Source organism: Nelusetta ayraudi, unplaced genomic scaffold (genome assembly GCF_046127955.1).
Source record: "Nelusetta ayraudi isolate G7.1 ecotype Tasmania unplaced genomic scaffold, CSIRO-AGI_Nayr_v1 ptg000018l, whole genome shotgun sequence".
In the NCBI taxonomy this organism is placed as follows: domain Eukaryota; kingdom Metazoa; phylum Chordata; class Actinopteri; order Tetraodontiformes; family Monacanthidae; genus Nelusetta; species Nelusetta ayraudi.
This window is the reverse complement of record NW_027466068.1, coordinates 6,107,766-6,132,428: the sequence shown is the minus strand read 5'-3', so window position 1 is coordinate 6,132,428 and position 24,663 is coordinate 6,107,766. Positions and strand designations below refer to the sequence as shown.

At 42.8% G+C, this 24,663-nt stretch overlaps 1 protein-coding gene across 1 annotated transcript in view; it reads right to left on the bottom strand.

The window, feature by feature from the left end:
* Positions 1-24,663, bottom strand: part of LOC142888022 (NLR family CARD domain-containing protein 3-like) — a 138,935-nt gene that overhangs the window by 34,052 nt on the left and 80,220 nt on the right. The window lies entirely within an intron of this gene.

Genomic DNA, 24,663 nt, shown 5'->3' with positions numbered 1-24,663 from the left:
CATTCTGAAGAAGAGCTGCACCTAGGCCTGTCTCGCTGGCGTCACACTGTAGTGTGACTTCTTCCTGCAGGTTGTAGTACTTGAGTACTGGGTGTCATGTGATTAATTGCTTCACAGTGTCAACGGCAGATTCATGTTGTGATAGCCATGTCCACTCCACGTCCTTATCTGTCAGGCGTTGGAGAGGCTCGCACACATCTGAGAGATGAGGAAGAAATTTGGCAAGATAATTTACAAACCCCAGGAATCTCTGTAGCGATTTAACATCAGTGGGTGTTTGCATGTGTTGAAACGCTGCCACCTTCTCTGGGTCAGGGCGAAGGCCCTCTGTGGCGAGAAGATGTCCCATGTATTGGACACTGGATAGTTTTAGTTTCAGCTTCTTTTTATTGAGCTTTAGATTGACCTCCCTGGCCCTCTGCAGCAAGGCAGTCAGGTTTCTGTCATGGTCAGTTAGTGCCTCTTCTGAAGTGTCTCCACAGCCGTAGAGAAGAATGTCATCTGCAATGACACTTACACCGGTCAGGCCTTGCAACACCTCATGTTGCCTGCGTTGATATTCTTCTGCAGCTGGTTTTATGCCGAAAGGCATCCTTAGCCACCCGAATCTGCCAAGCGGGGTCCAAAAGGTGGTCAGATAACTGCTCTCTTCTTCAAGTTTGACTTGCCAGTAGCCATCTTTGGCATCAAGCACGGAGAATACTTTTGCTTTTGCAATGTCTGGAAGTATCTCCTCTATTGTTGGCATCTGGTAGTGTGACCGCCGTAGAGCTTTATTGAGTGCGCTGGGATCAATGCAGGTGTGCAGCTTTCCTGGCTTTTCTATGACAACCATGTTGCTGATCCATTGTGTTGGCACTGTGACCCTTTTGATGATGCCATTCTTCTCCATGGATCGTATGGCTTCAGTGACTTTGTGTTTGAGCGGAATGGGAATTCGTCGTGGCACCTGATGCACAGGCCTAATGTCGGGGTCCACCTCGAGGTGTAGTTCACCAGGAAGACAGCCAAGGCCTTCAAACACGTTGTTGTATTTTGAGATGATGTCCTCTGTGGTGGTTGTGAAATGCATATCTGTCCCTGTTGTGCTGCATGAGACCGTTGTAGATGACATATCTGTGTGGTGTTTTTGCAGAAAGCAGAGGCATTTGTGACGTGTGTATAACTTGAAACTTCAGGTCGTGTGTTTGTCCATCATGGTCAGCTTTGAGGTGACACAACCCAGCTAGTTTCACTTGTGACCCATCATACAGTTTAATGGTGGCTTTGCTGGCTGGTATGTCTGGATTACCATCTTGTGTGATGAGCTGTAGATCTCTGAAGCTTATGGCGTTGGTTGTGGCTCCTGTTTCCAATTGAAATGTGATTGTATGGCTAGGGTCAGATGATACTGGTTCAGTCATGTACGGTGTTACTTTGAGGTTGACAAGCCATTTCTCGTTTCCCTGTTCCATAGCGTTTATGTTTGATAGGAACCACACCTCTTCCATTTCTTCTTCCTCCTCTACTCTGTCTTCTCCAAGAAAGTTCACCCGTGTCTTGCGCTGGGCTTGTTTGCACACTCTTGCAGTGGCAAGTGGTTTTTCTTTCCACAGGCTTTGCAGTTGATGCCAAATGCAGGGCATTTCATTCTGTCATGCACTGCTCCACAGTAACAACAGAGGTTATTATTTGGGCGTTTATCTTTGTTTGCATTTCCCATATGCTCTTTGTAATTATGCTGAGGTGCAAATGAGGGGCGCATCTCTGAGCGTTTGTCATGTGCAAAGTGTACATTCTCCTGTTCCACACCAGTTATTATCTTATTTTGAATTTGTGCTAGTTCGCTGACTCTAAACATGTCTATTGCTTTGGCAAGTGTGAGTTCTGATTCACGTAACATGAGTGCTTGTGTACTTGCATTTTTAGTCACAAGCACTAATCTGTCACGGATCAATTCATCTCACAGGGGACCAAATTCACATTTGTCTGCTAGCTTTCTCAGGTTTGCAACATATTGCTCTGTTGACTCATGTTGACTCTGCTGTGCAGTGTTAAATACGTAGCACTCGTAGATTACATTTCTAGAAGGTTCAAAGTGTTTTTGTAGTGCATCCAGATTCTTCTGTGGATTGTCTCTGTCCTCCGCTGACATGTGAAGATGTCTTTGTATTATGTGACATTCTTTGCCCATTACTGTAAGCAGGGTGGCTACTCTTACTTTTGCTTCTTTTTTGTCCAGTTCCGTTGTTATCTCATAGTTTTCCCATTGTGCTCTAAAGAATGTCCAGTTGTTATATACGTCGCCCTTCATGTCCATTGCGTCTGGTACAGGAATCGAAAAAGCCATGGTTCGTCAGGTATTAGCTTAGCAGTTTAGCTCCATTGAAAAAACATCCAGCCTTTATAGCGCCTTGTTGTTCTGTCTTCAGCCGCGGCGTTAAGTTTACGCTTCTGACACCATGTTTCGTTCTTTCTTTTATACAGTCATGCAATCTTTGTAGATACGCTACTTTTATTGTATGGCCGCTAGTTATAACCATAGATATATACAGAAGGCTAGATGTCTCACGGCGCAGAATCCAACGTCCGCACTGGCCGCCATCTTTCCACAGTCAGGCAGTCACGGTCTGATGTAGTGAATGTGAGGGAACGTGAGTGATCTGAACAAACATTAACACTCTGATCTCGCTGAAAACTTGACGGCTTTGGACACGGTTTGCTTTCTTACAAACGTTCATAACGTAGCAATAATTCTGGATGGTTGAACATGTTGAGAGTGCAGCTTTCTATTAGAAAAAAAACACAATGGTGCTATGGCAGCCTATCTGCACAAGTTAATACGACTGAGACCACTAAGATTTTCATTTCTTCAGTTAAGTTTAGCCAACAGCTATTTCAGGACAAACTAGTATTTTGTTCACATACAATATTTGTGGTGTCGGTTGTAGTTATTCGCTGAGGTGCGTTTCCTATAACGTTGCTGCTGCATGAACGCAGTCTCATCAGTTCATGCAGCAGAGACACGGTGATCAATGAACTAGAGCTGCTGATATCTCATCCCCCACCTGTTTGATTCAGAGTCGAACGGTGACAACCTGAGATTACAGGCCGTCTTTTTTCTTGTTGTGATAAAAGGGATTAGGATTGGTAGGTGTAAATAAAACAAGCAATTTGACATATGGAGAGACAGAATAGCTTTTTTTCTATATCATTTAACTTAATTCGCAAATGATTTACAATTGGATTGCTTTGCTACAGCATCATGCATTATGGTTTCTACAGGAAATCGGTGACTGAAAAAATGCCGAACTTCTGTGCCGCTTATGGATGCAGCAATCGTCGCTGTCCACAAACAAAAGCTTGTAGGATCACATTTCATCTGTAAGCTATTGTTGGAGCTGTTTGATTAATGTTATGATTTAGTGCTGGTTTGTTTAGTTTAGCGTTTAGCATATATGTTTTTATTAAATACGGGTGTGTGCGTGTTTTTGCTATTTTCACATGAAAGCCTATGGTTATAAATCATTAATAAGTATGCAGTATCATAACTATGCTTATAACCTTTGTAACAAACCAAACCGCTCGAAATTCGGTTGAAAATAGAGCAATTTAGGGCTATTTAAAAGAACATGCACAATAAGAATACATAGTTATGAGTGAGAGGGGCGGAGCGAGGTGACTGTGGCAAGATGGCCGCCAGTGCGGACGTTCGATTCCATTGGCCAGCAGCGCGGATAAGACATCTCGCCTTCTGTATATATCTATGGTTAGAACAGTGCTCATCAGGTAAAACACCCGGAAGCCAACGTCATCAACTCGCACTAGATGTCTCTGCATATTGCATGGAACTTGGCTGCCATCTAGTGGTTAACTCTCGTAACACTGTCCATTATGAAACATTTCGTCATCTACTCAAATCTTACAATAAAACTGTCAAACAGGCAAGAATAACCCATTTCTCCAACCTCATCACAAACAATAGCAAAAACCCTTGATTTCTTTTCTCTACCTTCAATCTTTTAACCAATACAAATTTTAATCAGGACGTACAGACACCAACAGATGCCCTCTGTGAGGATTTTGCAGACCACTTTGTAAGTAAAATTGATGTCATTAGGTCCAGTATTTTAATTAATCAAAATCAATTTTTCTACACATCTGGACAACCACTTTTATCTGAGGAAACACTGGAGAGTTTTGCTCTAGTTGATGCAAGGACACTTGGTCGAGTTTTCTCCCAAGTAAAGCCCACAGCCTGCCTTTTAGACCCAATTCCCACGTCACTCTTAAAGTCACTTTAAGGGTTCTTTGAGGAGCAGATTTTATATATTGTCAATTGCTCTCTTCAGACGGGTGTTTTCCCTGCTGCCTCTAGAACGGCGGTGGTGAGGCCCCTTTTGAAGAGGAGCAACTTGGATCCAAACATTTTTAATAACTACCGACCTGTATCCAACTTACCATTTTTAAGTAAGATTTTAGAAAAAATTGCTTTTAACCAATTAAATTATTTTTTAAGTACAAACAACATCTTAGAGAAATATCAATCTGGTTTTAGAAAGAACCACAGTCCTGAGACAGCCCTTTAAAGATCGTCAATGATTTCAGGTGTAACGCAGACTCTCAGAAGCTGACAGTCCTGGTGCTACTGGATCTAAGCGCTGCCTTCGATACAGTAGATCACCACATTTTATTAAACAGACTCAGAAACCTGGTGGGCCTCTCTGGTGCTGTTCTTAACTGGTTTTGTTCTTACCTCACAGATCGCTATTTCTTCGTAAGTTTGGATGCGTGTTCCTCCGGAAAACATAAAATTAAGTGTGGGGTTCCCCAAGGGTCAATTTTAGGTCCAGTACTTTTTAATCTTTACATGCTTCCCCTTGGGGATGTCATCAGGAGACACAGCGTCACCTTCCACTCTTATGCTGATGATACACAGCTTTACATTGCTGTGTCTCCTGATGACACAGGGCCTATTGATACCCTTTTAAAATGTATTTTAGATATTAAGTCATGGATGGCAGCGAACTTCCTACAGCTCAACCAGGACAAAACAGAGGTTTTAGTTATTGGTCCTGAAGGCAAGAGAGAGAAACTTTTACCAAAACTTCATCATTTTAAACCAACACAATCTGTAAAGAACCTGGGCGTCATTTTTGACTCTGAGCTTAGTTTTATTGCGCATATTAAAAACGTCACAAGGACGGGTTTTTATCATCTTAAGAACATAGCTAGAGTCCGCCCGTTTCTCTCCCAGGCAGACACAGAGGTGCTGATGCATGTTTTTATTTCTTGTCGGATAGACTACTGCAATGCCCTGCTCTCTGGTCTACCGAAAAAAAACTATCTGTAACTTACAAGTACTTCAGAACTCAGCCGCTCGTGTGCTTACTAGGACCAGGGGGCGGGATCACATTACTCCAGTTTTAAAATCACTGCATTGGCTCCCTGTGCGATTCAGGATCGACTTTAAAGTGCTTTTATTAGTTTTCAAGTGTCTTAACGGTCTTGGACCATCTTATTTATCAGATATGCTTTTATCTTATCAGCCCTCGCGGATCTTGAGGTCCTCTGGAACCGGCCTATTAATTGTTCCAAGTGTTCGGACCAGAACCCATGGAGAGGCTGCGTTCAGCCACTACGGTCCGAAACTTTGGAACAGCCTGCCAGAGGGAATCAGGACTGCAGAGACTGTTGATGTTTTTAAGGGGAGGCTTAAGACTCACCTTTTTAGTTTGGCTTTTAAGTGATTTATTTCATTTGTATTTTACTTGTCTTGCTTTTTAGCTTTAAAGCTTTTAGGATTATTGAATATTTTATCTTATTTTTATCTTTACTATCTTATTTCCTGTTATTTATTTTATTTTTTATTTATTTTCATTATTGTTACTATTATTATTCTTTTAACTTCCTTTTCCTGTATTGTTTTTAGCTCCAGTGTTTCCTTGTAGGGGGCCTGCTCACTGGGAGGGGTCTCATCGTTCTAGGGACCCTCTCGGTATGGATGATCCCCGTGGGTGGCTTTTTCCTACTACAGGTCTCTCAGTGCCTTGCCATTTCAATTTTTATTGTGCTGATTGACTGACATTTTTAATGTATTTACTTACTTATTTTTAAACTGTTCTCTGGGATGTTTTGTGTGTGTTTGTATGTGCGCGTGTGTGTGTGTGTGTGTGTGTGTGTGGGGGGGGTAACCTGTATATGATTTGGGAGGACATGGGTGGATGGTATTTGCTCTATTTTTCTTTTATCTTCACTAATATTTTATTTTAATTTCTGTTAAGCACCTTGAGTTGCAAGCCTTTGTATGAAAGGTGCTATATAAATAAAATTTGATTGATTGATTGATTGATTGCTGAATGTTTTAAAAAGCTTCTGGCGCGTGGTGGTGGGGTTTAAAGCGGGTGCACTGGGCTTGGACATTAGCGCAGCCGGAGGAAGAACCCTGGTTGCGGGTGCCCGTTCATCGGCAGGTGGTGCTGTGTGTGCGTGATGGTTGTGCGTTCACCGCTTGGCTGTTAAAGCCTGGAAACTTTCTCTGCCTTTTGGACTCATACGGTGCAGCTGGAAGAAAAAAAAAAAAAATCATCATTCTGAAGGCGTAGCGGTGCGCCGCCTAATAAAAGCTCTAAAATTATTAATTAATACGTTTCTGTTGAATTTTATTTTATGTGCTACATAGATTTCCTTGTGCGCTGAGAATGTGCAAGTAGTGCGCGATTGCGCAAGCAAGCAGCTTAGAGGGAACATTGGTTATGATGCAATAAAGTAAATAGACTATGAGTCAGTAAAGTACCCGTTCTCTACTTGTTCTGTAAAATAGTGGTGTGTGTGTGTGTGTGTGTGTGTGTGTGTGTGTGTGTGCCAGATAAATATCAGCTGTTTCCCACATTGACTGATGTGCTTTTGAAACTTTGATCTTGTCTTCATGGTGTTGACTTTCTAAATGTCTGTGGTGAATACATGGAGATCTTGACAGAAGAGAAATCTACCAACAAGCAGAGACTTTATCTGGATTGTCTTGTTGCTTTATTGCTTCAATTCAACAGTTGATCATTGACTTGACATTGTTGTGCAGTATAGACTGATGGTATATTTCATGACTTATTGATTGACTGTTGTCACATTGAGCCAACAAGCAGAATCAAAAGACAAAATTCTCTCACAATATTTACATGCATTCATCTGATTGTTGACAAACGGATCAACAGTCAGAAGGTTGATCAGATGGATGAGTTGTTGAAAGGTCAAAGGTCAGGGTGGAAAGGTCCAGAGTGGAAACAGACCTCAGCTGTGTTTCCACAGTAATAAAGTTGTCATGTGGACTCATGACACATTATTAATCTGCGGGATGAATGGGCTGCAGAGGAAGAGAAAGAACGTGGCACAAACATCCAGCAGGTGGACAACAGTCACCAGGAGCACCAACAGGAAGTGGCGTCCAGGCCCCGCCCACCCTGTGATTGACAGCCGGAGACACTGGGTAACAAACGTGAAGACAGAAGAAGAATCAAAGGTGAGAATTCAGCTCAGAGTCTCTCTGACGACTTCAGTCACACTTTCATCAACTCAGCTGAAGAACCTGAAGGAACATAAAGTCCAACATGTAGCGGCTGAGTGAAGGAGGTCTGGACTCTGTGGAGGAGCTCCATGGTTCCAGAGACGCTGTAGAAGGACAGAAGACCTGCTCTGTGGTCCAGGTACACTCGCACTCTGGAGGACCGAGGACCTGAGACACGAGTACTCATGTTGTTGTGACGAAACCAATATTCACCTGGGTAACAATATAAACTCCAGGATTTGTCATTTGCTGTGTCTCAATTCAGGTTCTGCACCCTTGAGGCCGAGTGTCCTCCGTCTGAAGGAAGCGTTCTTAGAGTTCCCAGCCTAGAAGGACGGACCAAACCCCGCCTCCCCGGTAACCACTCGGGACGGTCTAGCCTTCGGCGTATTTCCTCGTTTCGTCACCGCCGTTCCCTCTGGCTGGCCAACCCCGGAAGTGACGTTTCTATAGTATCACGCTAACCATTGGTTTGCCATCTAACGATGCCGTTGAATGTTCAAATAAATAAAATCCTACGTTAAAAACTGGATACTTTATGTGAAACGTCAATATTTAGATTTATATGTCGTGTCTTAACCAGTACATGCCGCTAATTTCAGCTGACTTCCCAGGATCCCACGATGCTTTGCAGCAGCACGCAAAGCATCATGGGATACCCAAGTACGCAAAGGATAGTAGCGGTGTATCTTTGGAATCGGCTAAAACGAGTGCGTATTTACGAGTGCGCATTTTGAGCGTCCTAAACACCCTCGGGAATTGGGACAAGCCTTCACGCAGTGCGATGACGCAACTTCCTTTCAAAATGCGCACTTCAAGGATGCAGAACCTGAATTGAGACACAGCAATTGAATCCAAATCTACTTTCCTCTGACCTTCCTGCTCTGCCGATGTTCCTGTAGGCCACTGCTACACCAACCCCCTAAAATAAACCACAGAAGTCCCTCCCCCTTCTCCACTCAACCTCCCAGTAACATCGTCCAGTCAGACCTTCTCTACTCAGGACCTGCTTCTTGTCAGTGAATCTGTCTGGATGATCACAATAAGACTGAACTTCCTCCATGAATGTCACTTTTCTGTTCTCCTCAGATAATAACAGACGTTTGTGCACTGTGCAGAACTTGCTGTATTTCATCTCTCAGCTTGGTCCAGCTGCTGCCACGTCCTCAAAGTATCTCAGAGGACGGATCTCCAGGCTGGAGGAGTCTGGAGACGCACTGAGTGCTGGCAGTGAGGAGAACCTGTGGAGAAACTGGCTGTGGTCCAGTGTGTGTGAGATCTTCTCCAGCTCAGCGTCTCTCCTCTTCAGCTCCATCATCTCCTGCTCCAGCTTCTTCTCAAGCTCTTTGACTCCACTCACTGCTGCCCCCTGTGTGGATCTGACCTGCTGCTGCACCTCAGAGCGTCTTTTCTCCAGCAGACGGATCATCTGGGTGAGGATCTTCTCGCTGTCCTTCACTGCTTTATCAGCAGAGCCGTTGATGGACTCCACCCCCTTCATGTCTTCCTCTGTGTGCTGGATCTTCTGCTGGATCTTCTGCCTGGTCTCCTCCAGCTCTCTCTGCCTCCCAGGCCTCTGTACTGCTGCTGACACTGTCTGATGACCTTTATGTTCATCCATACAGCATAAAGCACAGATGATCTTCTGATCAGTGCGGCAGAACATCTTCATCACCTCATCATGACGAGGGCAAATGTTCTCCTGGAGCTGCTGGCTGGGTTCCACCAGCTTGTGTCTCTGTAGGGGAGCAGCATCACGATGAGGCTGGAGGTGAGAGTCACAGTAGGAGGCCCGACAGACCAGACAGGACTTGAGGGCCTTCAGTTTCCTCCCAGTGCAGACATCACAGGCCACATCTCCAGCTCCAGTATAGCAGTGATCAGCAGGAGCATCTTGGAGTCCAGTCCCCCCCCCGCAAAGAAACTTGGCACGTTAACTTTGCCGACACGTTAGCGTAGCGCGACAGCGATAGCGTGCTTCCCCCCCCGTCAACGTTAGCGCAATTTCCAACCAGCACTGCAGAGAGAAAGGCAATATCCAGGTGGAGTGAAAATACATCCCAGTGCCCACCATCACAGGCATATAGACGTAGATAAGATAAATTTACATAAAATACCAGAATGTTTGTCAATTTTTCATTAAAACATGTTTTATTTATTTAGTTAGATAAAAATGTTTCCTCCCAGCACAATATGTATTTGTTAATTTCACTCACATTCCTGCCATCATCTTAACACAATTCAGTGTCACTTTTAAGTTGGAAAAGCATAATAATTAAATTACTTAAATGGCACATTTCAAGTAAAACAGTTGCTATTTAGTCTATTTGTGGTGGTATGTGAGTTATACTTCCCATAAAAAGACTTCCTTTTACATCAAGAATATTTAAATTTTTCATAGATGACTCCCAAAGAGACAGACATATTCTGTCAAGTTCTAACCTGAAGACCACTCTGTCTGGTCCAAAAAGAATTATATTGAATTGAGAGAGATTTGCTCAGATTTTCAGTTGACCTGTTGATTTGATTTCTCTGATATTTGGCAGCTTGTTTAATTCTTATACATTGGTATAAAATACATTTTTTATAATAACATTCACGAGTTTTCGTTGTAAAAGTCATCATTTTCATATACACAAGTTGGACATCTAAAAGTGTCGGTATCTGTATTGGTATCGGGATACTAGCCTTGGTATCACCTGGTATCGTATCGAAAGGAAAAATAGTGGTATCGCACATCCCTACTTCCACACACACACACACACACACACACACACTATACTGTAAATGGCTCCAGTTTCCTTTACAAAAGTGCTACAGACGTCATTCAAACATCCATGTGTTTGTCTCATCAAGACCTATATTTTACATTTGACAGCCACTTAAAAAAAAATGCAGGTCAAAAATATGCATAATTTGCATACACAGGCATATGATGATTAGACCTCTTCTCCCTCTTTGTCAACACACAAATGCCTGCAGTTTCCTTTAGAAAAGTGCTACAGACGTCATTCAAATACCTACTTGTTTGTCTCATCAAGGCCAATATTTTACATTTGACAGCATCCTCCAAAAAAAAAAATGGAGGTGAGAAATCTGCATCATTTGCATAGACTTCTTTCAGCAGATGTCGCCAGGCGTCGGCAGAGGACGGGGGTCAATTGCGGGCGTCGACAGGGGTCAGGCGTCATCGGGGGTCATCGGGCATCGCGTCGGCCACGGCGGCTCAGTCCCGCAAACGCTGCTTGCAGCTTTAATTTATTGTTTTGATTTAATTTAATTTATTAGTGTTAATGGCTGCTGAAAAAAGGGGATGAATAGTTCAAATTCGAGTTGAAAGTAAAATATACAAATGTTGGTAGTACTAGTAATCATTACTAAGTACAGTTATGCCCATCTGTTATCTTTGTTGGGCTTGAGTTTATGACTTTTTTTTTTACCCTGTGCATCTTTTTTTTTGTTAGTAGTACTTGTCATTGCTCCAACACGAGTAAACATGTTGCGTCCCACTAGATGGCGCATTTGCCTTATTTACAAGCACCATGGTCATCGGAGCTGATCGCTGCCACTCACAGCAGCGTGCGTCTACTAAGGTCTACTAAGATTCCACAATCTATTACACCTCGTGAGCAAAACAGGCTACAGGTAAAATTAAACATCTTCAGTTGAGCAACTCAGGCAATTTAAAGTGATTTAAAAACAAACAAACACTATAATACTAGGAAAAGAATCGTCTATATGTCAATAAATACAACAGATTGAGTATTCATAAAAACAAAATGCTTACTTTAAATAAGAAAATCCAACAAACCAACAAGTGCAACACTAAAAAGCAAGCCAACAATTAAAATAATGCTTAATTGCCTTAGCTTCGTCCCACACTTATCAGCTTAGCTACTAAGAATAACACACATTATTCACCTGGACAGAAGGAGGTTCTGAGGAACGTGTTGGTCCTGGAGCTTCCTGGTCAGGATGTTCGGGAGATCCCTCGGGCTCAATGTCTGCAGCGCCAACATATTTTAGAATTGCTCCTGCAGAGACAAAGCTCACTAGATCATCAAGCAAAACAGATCAGAAGCACATTTTCCTATTTTATTATTACAGTGATGTTGCAGTAATATAGGAAAATTAAAAATGTATTTGTTTTTAAATTAAACATTATGATTGCAGTGTCCCTTTAAAACTTTTACCCAATTACAAAACTGTCACTTTTAAGAGTTTTTGGCATTACTTTACACACTGTACTAGTTAAAGTAATAAAACTAAGATAAATGACCCACTACCACAATAGTCTAAAATAGTCAACACCATGCCAAAAAAAAGAATTTCCATAAAATATTTCTTTGAATTATAAAACAGTAGCACATTTCTAATGAAGGGCCTACAAAATACAAACTAAGCTTAGTAAATTCATCCTAAGTTAAGGCTAAAATAACATTAAGAGTCAAATATGTGAGAGACAACTTCCACTGAACAATAACACGGGACTGACTACAACAACAACTACAACATGCCCTCCCTCCCTCCCTCCCTGTTAGAATGTGAATGAACGGGTGTGGAGTCAATCAGTCATTCCCATGGCAGGATAGGCCAACATGACAGGATATGATCAACTTTCATAAAACAAACAAAAACGCTGATTCATGACGAACAAATATTAGCCAGCCAGCTAACATTTATCCGACGCTAGCTAGCTGGCTAGCAGGACAAATAAACAAACTTGGGGGGGGGGGGGGGGGACAACAGCGTTTCACCTCCACCTCTCCAGCCCACATCATAAACAAATAACTTACCTTTCCCCTTTGCAAGTTTTTCTTGATCAGTTTTCTTTTCCTTCCGTTTTTCCGCACCGCTGGGATAACTCCTTTTTGATGCCATTATGGTGTTTGTTTGTTTTTAATCCTCTCGCTAACGGGAACGAATGGTAGCTATCAATCATTCACATCATACCTGTCGGCGTCGCCGGCCCACTACGTCACAGCCTGCGTGACAGTGCGGCAAGCCCCCAGAGTCCAAGATGGCGTCCCATTCCTTTCAATGAAGTTGCTCACCCAGCGCATGGCTCCCAAAAACCTTTTGACTTCCGCATTGATGGGATAATAGAGCATGCGCAGTTGTGTCAGTGTGGAGACCGTCACTGACAGACGTGCGCGCTCACGAACCGTACAAAATTCAACATGGAAATCAATGTATTTTTTACGGAACAACTGACGATTGTTGTTTCAAAATTATATCAAGAATAATGATTATTATTATTATTATTATTATTATTATTATATTAATAAAATAGTATTATTATAATAATATGCTATTATTTGTGTATTAAACAAGTGAGCAATGTGCCACTGAATAATAAATGATAATTCTTTGAAGCAACTCTCTATGGACCATAACAGCACTGCCACACATATTTTTTTAATTAATAACCTCTTTGGAAAGCAGACAAAGTAATAAAATGATTGGTCTATTTATTTCATCAGAACTAAAAAAATAAAAAATAAAAACTCAACGATCTTGAAAGTTCCTCCCTTTCTCTTGCACCTGTCGATGTGTGTAGCTAACACAAATTTGCAAATATTTTGTCGTCCTCATGGAATTAAACAGCACACCATGTTAATTTATCAGCGAGTGCTCTCTCTTTTCATGCAATTCATCACTCTTAACATGTAATGCTGAATCATGAAAGCTATGGAGCAAAAAATAATAATTACATAAACGACGAGTGAAATAAAATGTGTCATTCATTCAATAAAGATTTCATTCATTCATTCATTCATCTTCTATACCCGCTTATTCCTATTCAGGGTCACGGGGATCTGCTGGAGCCTATCCCAGCTGTCTTAGGGCGAAGGCAGGGTGACACCCTGGACAAGTCGCCAGTTCATCGCAGGGCCACATAGAGACAAACAACCATTCACACTCACATGCACACCTATGGACAATTTAGAACGTTCAATTGACCTCACATGCATGTTTTTGGAGTGTGGGAGGAAGCCGGAGAACCCGGAGAGAACCCACGCAGACACAGGGAGAACATGCAAACTCCACACAGAAAGGTCCCAGGTCCAGGCCCCGGAATCGAACTCACGACCTTCTTGCTGTGAGGCGGCAGCGCTTTTATTTCATTTAACAAAGCATATCATTATTTCATCATGCATTTAATTGTTTTGTGGTCCTGTGTTTTAGTGCTTCATAATTGTATTCTGTTGTCAAATTTGCCCATCAAAGTCAGATTAGTAATCCTGTACATCAGTTTAAGGAAAACCAATTCTAGGTAATGGATTGCAGATCTGGTAGTGACCTGTTACAATGGAAAGAAATGTATACATAATAAGTACGTCTGTGTGCCCGATATTTTAGCTAACACTAAACTTTCTGCACAACTGTCTGCATTGTGTTTAAGTTTAAATTAGTTAAATATGTTTGCATACCCAATTTTAAGTAAAATTACACAAAAAAAATATTGTACATTTATTTTTGGAATTTTTTGCTTTTTACAGCTTTCCTTTTGGGGACAGAAAAAGGTTGCACAAATGGGTGGAAAATGTGAGAAGAAAAAACTGGACACCCAATGACAACTCCAGGCTGTGTGCTCTTCACTTTGAGGAGAAATCTTTCATTTTGCGTGGTGAGAGAAAGTGCCTAACTTCAACAGCTGTCCCAACCATTTTTAGTTTCTTCAAATCAGGTAAGAGCATGTCTACCAAACAAAAGGTAAGTGAGTCACACACACACCCACACACACACGTGATTTTGATCAAATCTTTGACCACACATATTCTAAAAAATGTAAAGAGGTGTCAGAGATCTTGGAAGAAGACAGTTTTCTCGTGATTCAGGAACCATGTGACAGCCATACTGTGTCTGATGTAGATGTAGAGGTCACAAATGATGTACAGATCACCAATGATGAAGAGGTCACAAATGATGAAGAGGTCAGAGCAACAATGAAGGGATTTTACATTGACTGTTCAGTTAACATGTTCAATGTTAAAATATTCACATGAAAAAAACTTGAAAATCATTACGGCAGATGTAAAAAAAAATTTGTAAGAAAGTGTTGAAAGTTATCTTGAAATCATTTATGAGGATACTCATTATAATATTGATGAAGTGTTATTTCATGTTTTGTTGGCTGTTTCAAGGGTTTATTTAGTTTGTTGTGACACAATCTAAGGTTCAATTTGTAAAGAAATAAAAGTTCTTGTGAAAAAAGATAGTGGTCAAAGTGATATTAGTGTTATTTGTGTTTGTGTTTTTTGTAGTCGTGTCTGGATTTTTCCTGTTCGTTTCTGGTCTGTGTTTGTGTTCCCACTCTTGGCCTGCACCTTGTCGTGGTGAGTGGGCTTTTAACTAAGACAGGCCAATTATATATATTGTGTGAAGCCAGCAAAACAGTCATTATTATGAGAATTATAACTGAAGCACACTAAATAATACACCATCAGTCACATTTTGCTTTTCTGTTATTAATCTAATGTGTGTTATGTCAAGCCTCCACAGAGGCGTGCTGCAGTCAGGATGAGACGAACAAGGTGAATGGATGAACGGATTGATGAGCCCAGCGAGCCTCCACCATCCACAGCCAAGCCAGTCCCATTTTCCACCCAGAAGGATGTCTCTTCCATCTATCTTTGCCTGCCAGGGAAATGCAACCAAACATAGTAATTACAGATGGTGTTGTCTCTGTTAAAGTGACACATGAAAAAAAAAAAAATAATACATATATATATATATATATATATATATATATATATATATATATATATATATATATATATATATATGTATATATATATATATATATATATACATATATACATTAATATATGTTTTGTGATTCATGTTCATGACAATAACAATCGAACAGATTTTCTTCATTCTTCCAATGAGTTTCACAAACAAACATGGAATTTTCCCTGGATCATACTAATACGTTTGTAGATTATATAAAGAAAATTATAAAACACATTTTTGTGGTTTTATATTAAAGCAGATAGTCAAACGTAAATGTAGCGTGGTAATGTTGCGAAGACACATTTATTTTTGTTTTTTCTTTGTTTCTTTAGAAGCTTTTATTTTGGTTTTCTGTGGAAGCACAACAGACAACACACATGTTAACGTCCGCTACTGCGGTTCGCTCCACATAGGTCTCACGAGCCACTTGAGAGACCTCTCTAGCGTTATTCCCCGGGGCGAACACGACCTCCACTGGTAGAAGTGGGTAACTGCACCCTGCTCACTGATCACTCTCACACACGCCACAAACCACAACAAAAGCAGGAAAAGTGCTTTGCCACAATTATGCTACATAAACACGTCCTGGTCCCCTCTGGATCCTCTTTTCTGGTCCTCGCGATCACTCTCTTGGCTGCGGTGGGCATGGTTCTGCCCGCGGTGTCTTCCTTTGTCAGGGCATTCTCTGGCCCAGTGACCCATGCGGCCGCAGATGTGGCACGCCCCCTTTTCGCCTCTGTCTCCGCTAGTCGCCCTTCGTCGGTTGTCGTTGTTCCTGTAGGGCCGTCTCGCCGTGTCACTGAGGTGCTTTATCATGGTGAGGGAGGCACGCTTTATCTTCTTGTCCTCTGCATCGCTGGCCTCCTGCAGAAGCCTCTCAGCGTGCACTGCATGACGTCGGACCTCTGTCAGCCGGGCATCTTCAATCCCCACGCAGCAGCTTCTGTTAACTGCTTTGGCGATCTGGGGGAGCAGCCCTTGTCTGAAAGCAGTGATGAGGCTGGCCGTTTGGTTGACGGCAGTCCTGATGAACGTGGCGACGCTGCGGCATCGATGCTGGAGTGCGCAGGGTTGTACGGTGGTAGCGTTGGATGAGGGCAGGCGGGAGGAGGGAAGACAGGCATGTCCAGGAGAGGGTCCCTCGGGCCTGTAAGAGAAGGATACAGACGATTTGGTGCATTTGAATGCTCGTGTGTGAGTGGCTCCTTTTCTCCCTCCTCTGGGGAGTGTGTGTGAGTGTGTGCACCCTCTGCCGTTATCTCTGTCACCCCTGTGCTCCAGCGCCCAGCGCTGTTCACACCTTTCTTTACTTGTTTCCTGTCCCTGACCACTGCTTCAGGTTTCCAGAATGAAAAACACCTTTCATGATCTTTGATGATTTGAATCTCCCACCTGTTTGGGTTTTTCTTTTTTGTAACCTTTCCCTCGGCTATATTCAGTTTATCCCGGAGGTTTCTCAATTCCTCCATACTCAGTGATCCCCCCTCTGGGAAACCATAATTTTCAACCCAAACATCCGACATATCAAGACAATCTGGACCGTATTTTTTCCGCATGTCGTCCACAATTTGTCCCCCCTGGGGAACTGCAGCAGCCACTTTGCGCTGGTTCTTCCCCAGCACTGTCTAGACTTATTACTTGTAGCTGCACAGGCGTCCCTGTGCCCCCTTTTTTTACTCAGGCGCAAAAAGGTCGAGAAAAAATTCACCCCTTCGGTACTTAGTCACCAAAGGTTTTGCCCGCTCAGCCCTCACCAACCTTCTTGGATATCTGGTGAGCGGGACAGGCCTGCGATATGACCTTGACTGGCGCGATATTATGATTTAGCGTACGTTACGCTCAACGTCATTCCGTGCGGCAGGTAAAAAAAAGGTGGTGTTGTCCTGGGTGTCCCAATTCCATCGCAAGCCGATCGGAGCCGATTATCACCCAGGTCGTTTGTCGGGTTGGTTGACCCGTTTTGTCGTGCAACAGCTGCAACTGCAAACTGCAGGCTTCAATTTACCGACGCCTTACACATGTGATGGCATGGAGACTGTGCATTGTAGCAACATCAGTCCCCTCAGAGAGAATCTTCTCCAAAACAGGGCAGATATTTACAGAGAGAAGAAACAGGATCAGCCGCACAAAGATGAGGCTCTTGGTTTTTCTCATTGTCAATCTTCACTAAAGGACAAAACTGTTATCTGAATGCTGATTTTTTTTTCTTTTTGTTTTACACATTTTAATTCATATTTTGTTGTGTGAGTTTCTGTAAGCGTATGTTGTTTGACTTTACATTTGTGTAGTAGTAAAAAACTAAACGTTTAAAATTGGTAATAGTTATTTAGATAGAGGCACCGAGACCCACCTGTGGGTCATAACACCCCCTCTCTTAAGAACTAAACCCTATTAACATACCTACAAACAAAACTAAACAAGAAAAACCTCAGTTCCCCTGAAATAAGAATTCCGCAGCTAGTCCACATGTACACGTGATAACGCATCTGCCAACACATTATCAACCCCCCTTCCTGTGGCAAATCTGGAGATTGAAGTCTTGCAGGAGCAGAGACCACCGCATGTACGGCTGGTTTGATTGCGCATCCTATCCAGGACCACGAGGGCATTATAGTCTGTAAAAACCTGACCCCAAATTAACATCAAGATGGGCATTGTCAGAAGGAGAGCCAAAGCTTCTTTCTTAACTTCCCAGAATTGACTCTGTGTGCGTGCTGCTTACTTGTGGCATGTCCCTCTACTTCTATGTCATGGTGCAAAACTGACGTACGGCGGGGGTGGTCAGAAAACAATAGTGGGTGGCTCTCAATTAATTTAACAATATCATGACGGGCTGATGCAGGCAAATGGGACAAAAACGAGCTTAAGTTATTCATAATTTCAGAGTTTCCCAGGCGCGCCGAATGAACACCGATTTCTTTTTTTCAATGAGCCCTCCCTCCGCCAATGGGCATGGAGGGGGCGGAGGCTCAGGCGACACATTTTTCCAAGCGACGTAACGCCCGGTTCACACTGGACTGGGAAGCGCCACGAAGCGCCGCGAAGCGCCGAGCTCTTCCATTCGGCGCCCATATTAATCAATGTAGTAGTTCACACCAGACGTGAACAGGCGTGCGGCTCTCCTCGCGGATCGCGCCATGCATTTAACGTCAGTTCACTGGACGTGGAAGTGAAGCGCCGCCGAGCGCTTCCATTCGGCGCCGACGTTAATCAATATGGTGGTTGCGCGGCTCGCGGCATGCATTTGTTGTTTCGGCGTCTGCTCTATTTCGTGCGCGAGCCGCGAGCGGTCCTCGTCAATAGTACAGGAAGTCGCTCAATAAAAACGAGAAAATCCGGTGAATTTTCAAAATAAACTAATTTCAAAATAAAAACCCAATGACAAATTCGATCATATATCATATTTGTATGTTATATTTGTCAGTACATTGTATCAGAGTGCGAGAGAGATTAAACACACACACACACACACACACACAGAGGAAGACTTGATCAAAATACGTCTGTTTGATCCTAGAGATGCCGGTCAATGATCATTATGAAAGAGGTCTTGTCTTGAGATGGACACCTGAGTGCGTGTTTCTATTTATTTACACACACACGCACAAAAGTGAGCTATGGAGCGGGCTGGCTACGGGCGAGGGGGGGCAATGACGAAAATTATTTTTTTTATTTTATTTTTTTTAAAGAAAAAAAAAAGAAGTGAAAAAGTGGGAGTGAAAAAAAGAGTGCAGCTGAGCAGAAGCGCTTGTCGACCGTCGCGGAGCTGTTCGCGTCTGGTGTGAACCAGTTGGAGCCTCGCTCGCGAAATTCGTTGGCGCGGCGCTTCCGCTTCTATTGAAATGAATGGCACGAGCCGCGCGCCTGTTCGCGTCTGGTCTGAACCACTACATTCAGTGCGTTTACATGGCACTAGAGAAAATCGAATTATTGCCTTAGTCCGATTATGATCGGAGAACTCACGTGCATGTAAACACCTTACTCCGATTATGATTGGAGTTTGAGAACTCCGATTGGAATCAGAGAACTCCGATTGAGACACCCAGATAATGCGATTGGAATTCGAATTTCTCTGCCATGTATACGCCTTAATCGGACTATTAACTGGACAATGCGAGTGCGCATGCGCCACGCCTCGCTCTCGCGACTCATGACCGCACAACTACGTCGTCTAACAAAACAGACGGCGCGAAACAACCTGGCAAACGCGAATAAGAATGTTGACATTTGGAGAGAGGAGGAGACCGGGGCGATGCTTTCTCTTCTAAAAGAGATGGACATATTAAAATAACGCGCAACGGAGACCTTTTTAAAAAGGGTAGCGCAGCAAATGCAGGGCTCCGGCTTTGCGCACCCCTGAACAAATACGTATTCCTTCGTATTTATATTTCTACCTTTTCGTTCACATTTTTTGTAAGTTAGAAGAATTTCAACTTTGTAAATAAAAGCACAGCAAAGAGATGTTTTCCTGATTTGTTTTTATTTGGGTAATTTCGCTGTTATTCTGCTGGAAACGGCGTGCAGCGGCACCAGCTTCCTCCACGGTCGGCACTTTAATGAGCGTGTGTATAACTGAAGACACCGTTCCTTTGCAAAACCTGTACACAAACTCTCCCACCAGTCTGCTCCGAACCCGAATCCAACAAGAACGAGAGTTTGGGGTCCGTAGCGACGGCACAAAGCGTAGCATCGAAGTGTTGTTGTAGCCCTCCAACAGCAAACAACGTTCTTGTCTGCCTTTTAAAATAACCAGGAGCACAAGAAATAGGGTACACCTTATCTGCAAAGCAAGTAACACGTACATTATGAACTATCGTTCCATATCATAATAGATTTAATATGTCAACCGAAAGCAGCTGACCGGCTGAAAAGACTCACTCCACCCCCTAGTGTTGGGAGGAGGATCCGTCAATAATTTGAATTTCTCAGTTGCATGTATATGGGGACCAAGGTGAGAACTCCGATTGGACGAGAAAACCGAATGATTGCTTAGTCCGATTAAGCTCTGCATGTAAACGCACTGATTGATTAACATGGGCGCTGATGGAAGCGCTCGGCGATTCGCAGCGCTTCACTTCGCAGCGCTTCACTTTGCGGCGCTTCCGCGTCCTGTGTGAACCGGGCGTAACTTTTCAACATTTTGACGTGGCAGACGCGGGACGATCGTTTTCTATCAGGAGTGTGCACTACATAATCTGTATCGGAAAGTTTGCGCTCCACGACATACGGACCACAAAAACCAGCCTGCAAACCGGAACCGGGTAACGGCAACAATACCAACACTCGGTCGCCTGTCTCAAAAACTCGAGCCACAGCTTTCTTGTCAAACTGCCACTTCATTTTAGACTGGCTGGCGACAAGAGTTTGGTGAGCAGTTTCACAAGCACGATGCAAGCGTTCACGGAAAAAAAATTACGTAATCTAACACATTATTCTCTACTCGTTTAACATCGGAAAGCCACTTACCCCTTAACAGATGCAAGGGTCCTCTCACCAAACATTAAATCAGCTGGGCTGAACCTGAGGGACTCCCACACATACAATCGACGACTGAAGATACACTTTATGCTGCGGAACCATCACTGTGCTCATTTTAACTCCCCGCCCCCCTTTGGGTTGGTTTTGTTGCTCTTGGTTGTCCGTTAGTTTTTTGAGAGTTAGTAGTAGATAGATCCCTAGATAGTAAGTTTGATAGATGGATAGAAATAGATAAGTTAGTTAAAGTTACACACACGCACATATATATATATACATATATATATTAACCTCTTTCAATGAACTCCAAAACATACATGGTCAAAATCCATATTATTATTATGTTGTTGTTTTTTTTAAATGCTTATACAAAACAAAAAAAAATTGTCACATCCACTTGTAGTGCATTATTTTTGCCAGCAAGCTTCTCTTGTTACGACTGACCACATTGACCCATATTTTCCATATACTCACCTGAATCAACGACCTTCCCCGAGGTGATCGGTGGAGTGACACGCAACCAGCACGTGACCTCTACGACGAGCTTCCACCCACGGAAGTGCCATAGGAGGACACGGATTAAATAGTATGGCTTGTCCACTAGAAGGCTGTATTATGGTGTACATAATATAAAACTTCGGCCCAGTTCTGCTTGTATTGCAATGGTTGGTGTTCCTGAAGTTTCATTTTTCGTCCCTTTTTATTTTTTACATCCATGTTTGTGATGGAATAGTATTGTGAATCGCTAGCTCGCATTGCATGCTGGGAAACAGCGTCACTCAAGGAAGTTTTGGCTTCGCTGACACGGTCCTGAAGGGAAGTGGGTTTTATTGCACTGGAACGGGATGAATGTGTTTAATCAAGCAGTACAAACCTGATTAATTGTCTTAATACTTCACTTCGAATGGCCATATTGTTTAGGATTAGAATTAGATGACAACTTCTTCACAATATTTGCAACTATTCAATTTGACCAGCAGGTGTCAGTAGAAGACGAAATTTCATGTTGACTATTTCCTAATGGAAGTGCTCTCTTTACGTTGGGTTTTTCTCATAATTATTTGAAGTGTAGGCCTGTAGTTGATGAGGAATCACGGTGTGCTAACGCTACTCAAACAGCTTCGATGAAAAAAGGGAGTGTGATTTGGGTTTGTGGTACATTATGACAATCTTGGACTTGCAAGACTGAGGCGACGGTTCAATTCCCATCAACGTGTATTATATATGTGTTATTTAGCTCATCTATTCTACATTTTAAATAGATCACATTTGACATCTCACCCACTGAACACTTACTATTGAACATATTTTTAAACTATGGGCTATTTAGTCTTGTTTTAGGATATAATATAATTCATTGCACAAACTGTCAGGCTAAGTATAGAGCTATAGTCTACTACAATCAGTTGTGCCAAAAAAGAGACATTGTCTTTATTTTTCATTTTTATTTTATTGTGTCAGCATTGAACCGTACAACCATGTAGTGTTGTCCAACAAGAATGCATGGCGAATCAAATCCCAAACAACCTATGAAACAATGGACACGTTTCTATTGCACTTCATTTTATTGAGCACTAGATGACCTCCTCGAGCACTGTGTCATTGAAGCCTCGAGTAATGAACCATTTTTTGAAACAAGTGTCGAAGCTTCAACAAAGCCTCCATCGGCCATCACTACCTACGGCTGCGTGCTCTCACACCATTTCAGAAGTGACTAACTGCAGACTTGGGAGCGGAGGAGGGATGACAGTCAGGCTGGCTCGACTGCTCCTCCTTCTCAGCCGTGGCGCGTCCAATCAGCAGCCGACATCCAGGACCGCACCTGCAAGGCATCATCCACTCTCTCTCTCACACACACACAAAATAAATTGTGTTCAATCATGTTAAACTTGGTTGGGGCACAGCCATGGCTCTTTATATTTTATTTTTATTTTATTTTGTATTTTATTTTAAAGTTAGCGCTTTGCATTCTGGGCGATCCTCAGTACAGAGGAAGCCCATGAAGCAGGTGAGACGGTCTCCTCCCTGCTGAGACAGAAATTAATGCAATAAGTTGAGCTATGCTTCATCTAACTGTGTTTCAGTGTTTAAATGTGTGCTGGTGTCTTTCGTTTAATTTTTTTATTTTATTTTATTTTATTTTATTTTTTTTTTTTTAGCAAAGTTCTTTTTTTTTATTGCTATTAAAAACGATTAGCATGCTAGCATGTCCATTAGCAGCACACAGCTCTCATACGGAGCACGTTGTCTCTGCGGGAGGTGACCAAGTTTCACGGAGCAAGTTATGGTTGTGTCCCATTCTGTTTCAGGTATGTGTGTGTAACTGGAAGAATGTTACAGTGTATAAAAATGGAGCTTTAGGGAGTGAATTATTGAAATTGCGAATGTCATTTTTTTGTATTTTGTAGAAAAATGTATTTTATTTTTAATATTATTTGTATTGTAGAAACAACAACTATACGATCACTACTTCAGTACAGAGGAAGCCCATGAAGCAGGAGGTGACCAAGTTTCACGGAGCAAGTTATGGTTGTGTCCCATTCTGTTTCAGAGAATAAACTGCTGCTCCACACCTGACTTCTGCAAGTCTTCATTATACAGCAAGCAGGACAGAATAGGAGAGGTCACTTTGGTGCCGTGACTCGAGACTCTTTTGTTGTGCTACCGATGCTGCAGAGCGACCCGGGGACTGTTCTGCTGCTGCTGTTCATCTGCGGTCACTGAAGTCGGTCACATGTGTTGCTTTTGTGCAGTGTTAGACATCAGATAGAGGGTTTATGTACTTTTATTTGATTTTTTTGTTTTTTGTTTTTTTCAGTTTCCAGTCTAGGCCTTTTATGGTTTCATCCTTTTGTTTTGTGGTATTGTGTTTTGTTAACTTTTTGGAAAGATGAGTAATCCTCAGGGTAATGTTTTTGTAACTCCTTTTGGTGTTATTGCTGCTAGTATTGTAGGTCAGATGGGTGATGCATTGATTCAACAGGTCAGCCAGCGGGTGGCACAGGACATTATCTCTCACCTCAGTGCATCTGTCACTACCCCTTTACTCAGTGCTGCCCCTTCACCTGCCCATGCTGATATGCTAGCCAGTTCCCCTTTACATAGTGCTACCCCTCGACCTAGCCATGCAAATGTGTCTGCCACAAATGCTTTTGACGTGTCCCATTTGCAATATGTCCCTCATCGAAAGCTGAAGGAGCCCCCCTGCTTCAGAGGAGACAACTCAGACTCTGTTTCCGTCCAGGAGTGGGAGGAGCTCATGAGGATTTTCATTAAGAGGGGGATTCTGCAACCTGAGGAACAAGCGGAGGAGATCCTTGTTCATCTTGGTGGCAAAGCAAAGGATGTTGTCAGGTTTGGGACCAGGAACAGTGGTATTAACATCACCTGTAACCCCGATGCCATTTATGGTCTCTTGCGGAAGCACTTTGATTCTGTTCCGTGTTCACCACTCCCATTAGCAGACTTTTACACCACTCTTCCTGGGAAGGGTGAGGATGCCTTTGACTACTGGCTTAGACTGAACCGCGCTGTTGACTTGGCCATTGAACGTCTGAAGGAGCAAGGAAAGTCACTGAATGACTCGGTGATCCCAACAGCTGCACATCTGGATCATCAACAGGGAGAAATGACTCTGAATATGACATTTACACCATGGAAGAAATCAAATATTGATTCTTTATTCAGGCTGGAGAACTGCTGGTTGACAAAGCTCAGCTGTGATTGGCTGCTCTCAGCTCTGAAGTCCAACCCCTCCCACCTCAGAGAGCTGAACCTGAGTTGGAACCACCTTAAGGATTCATCAGTGAAGGAGCTGAGTGGTTTTCTGCAGAGTCCAGACTGTAAACTGGAGACTCTGAGGTCAGTTCACCCTCTTCACTCTACAACTTCTATCACTCTTGTTGTTG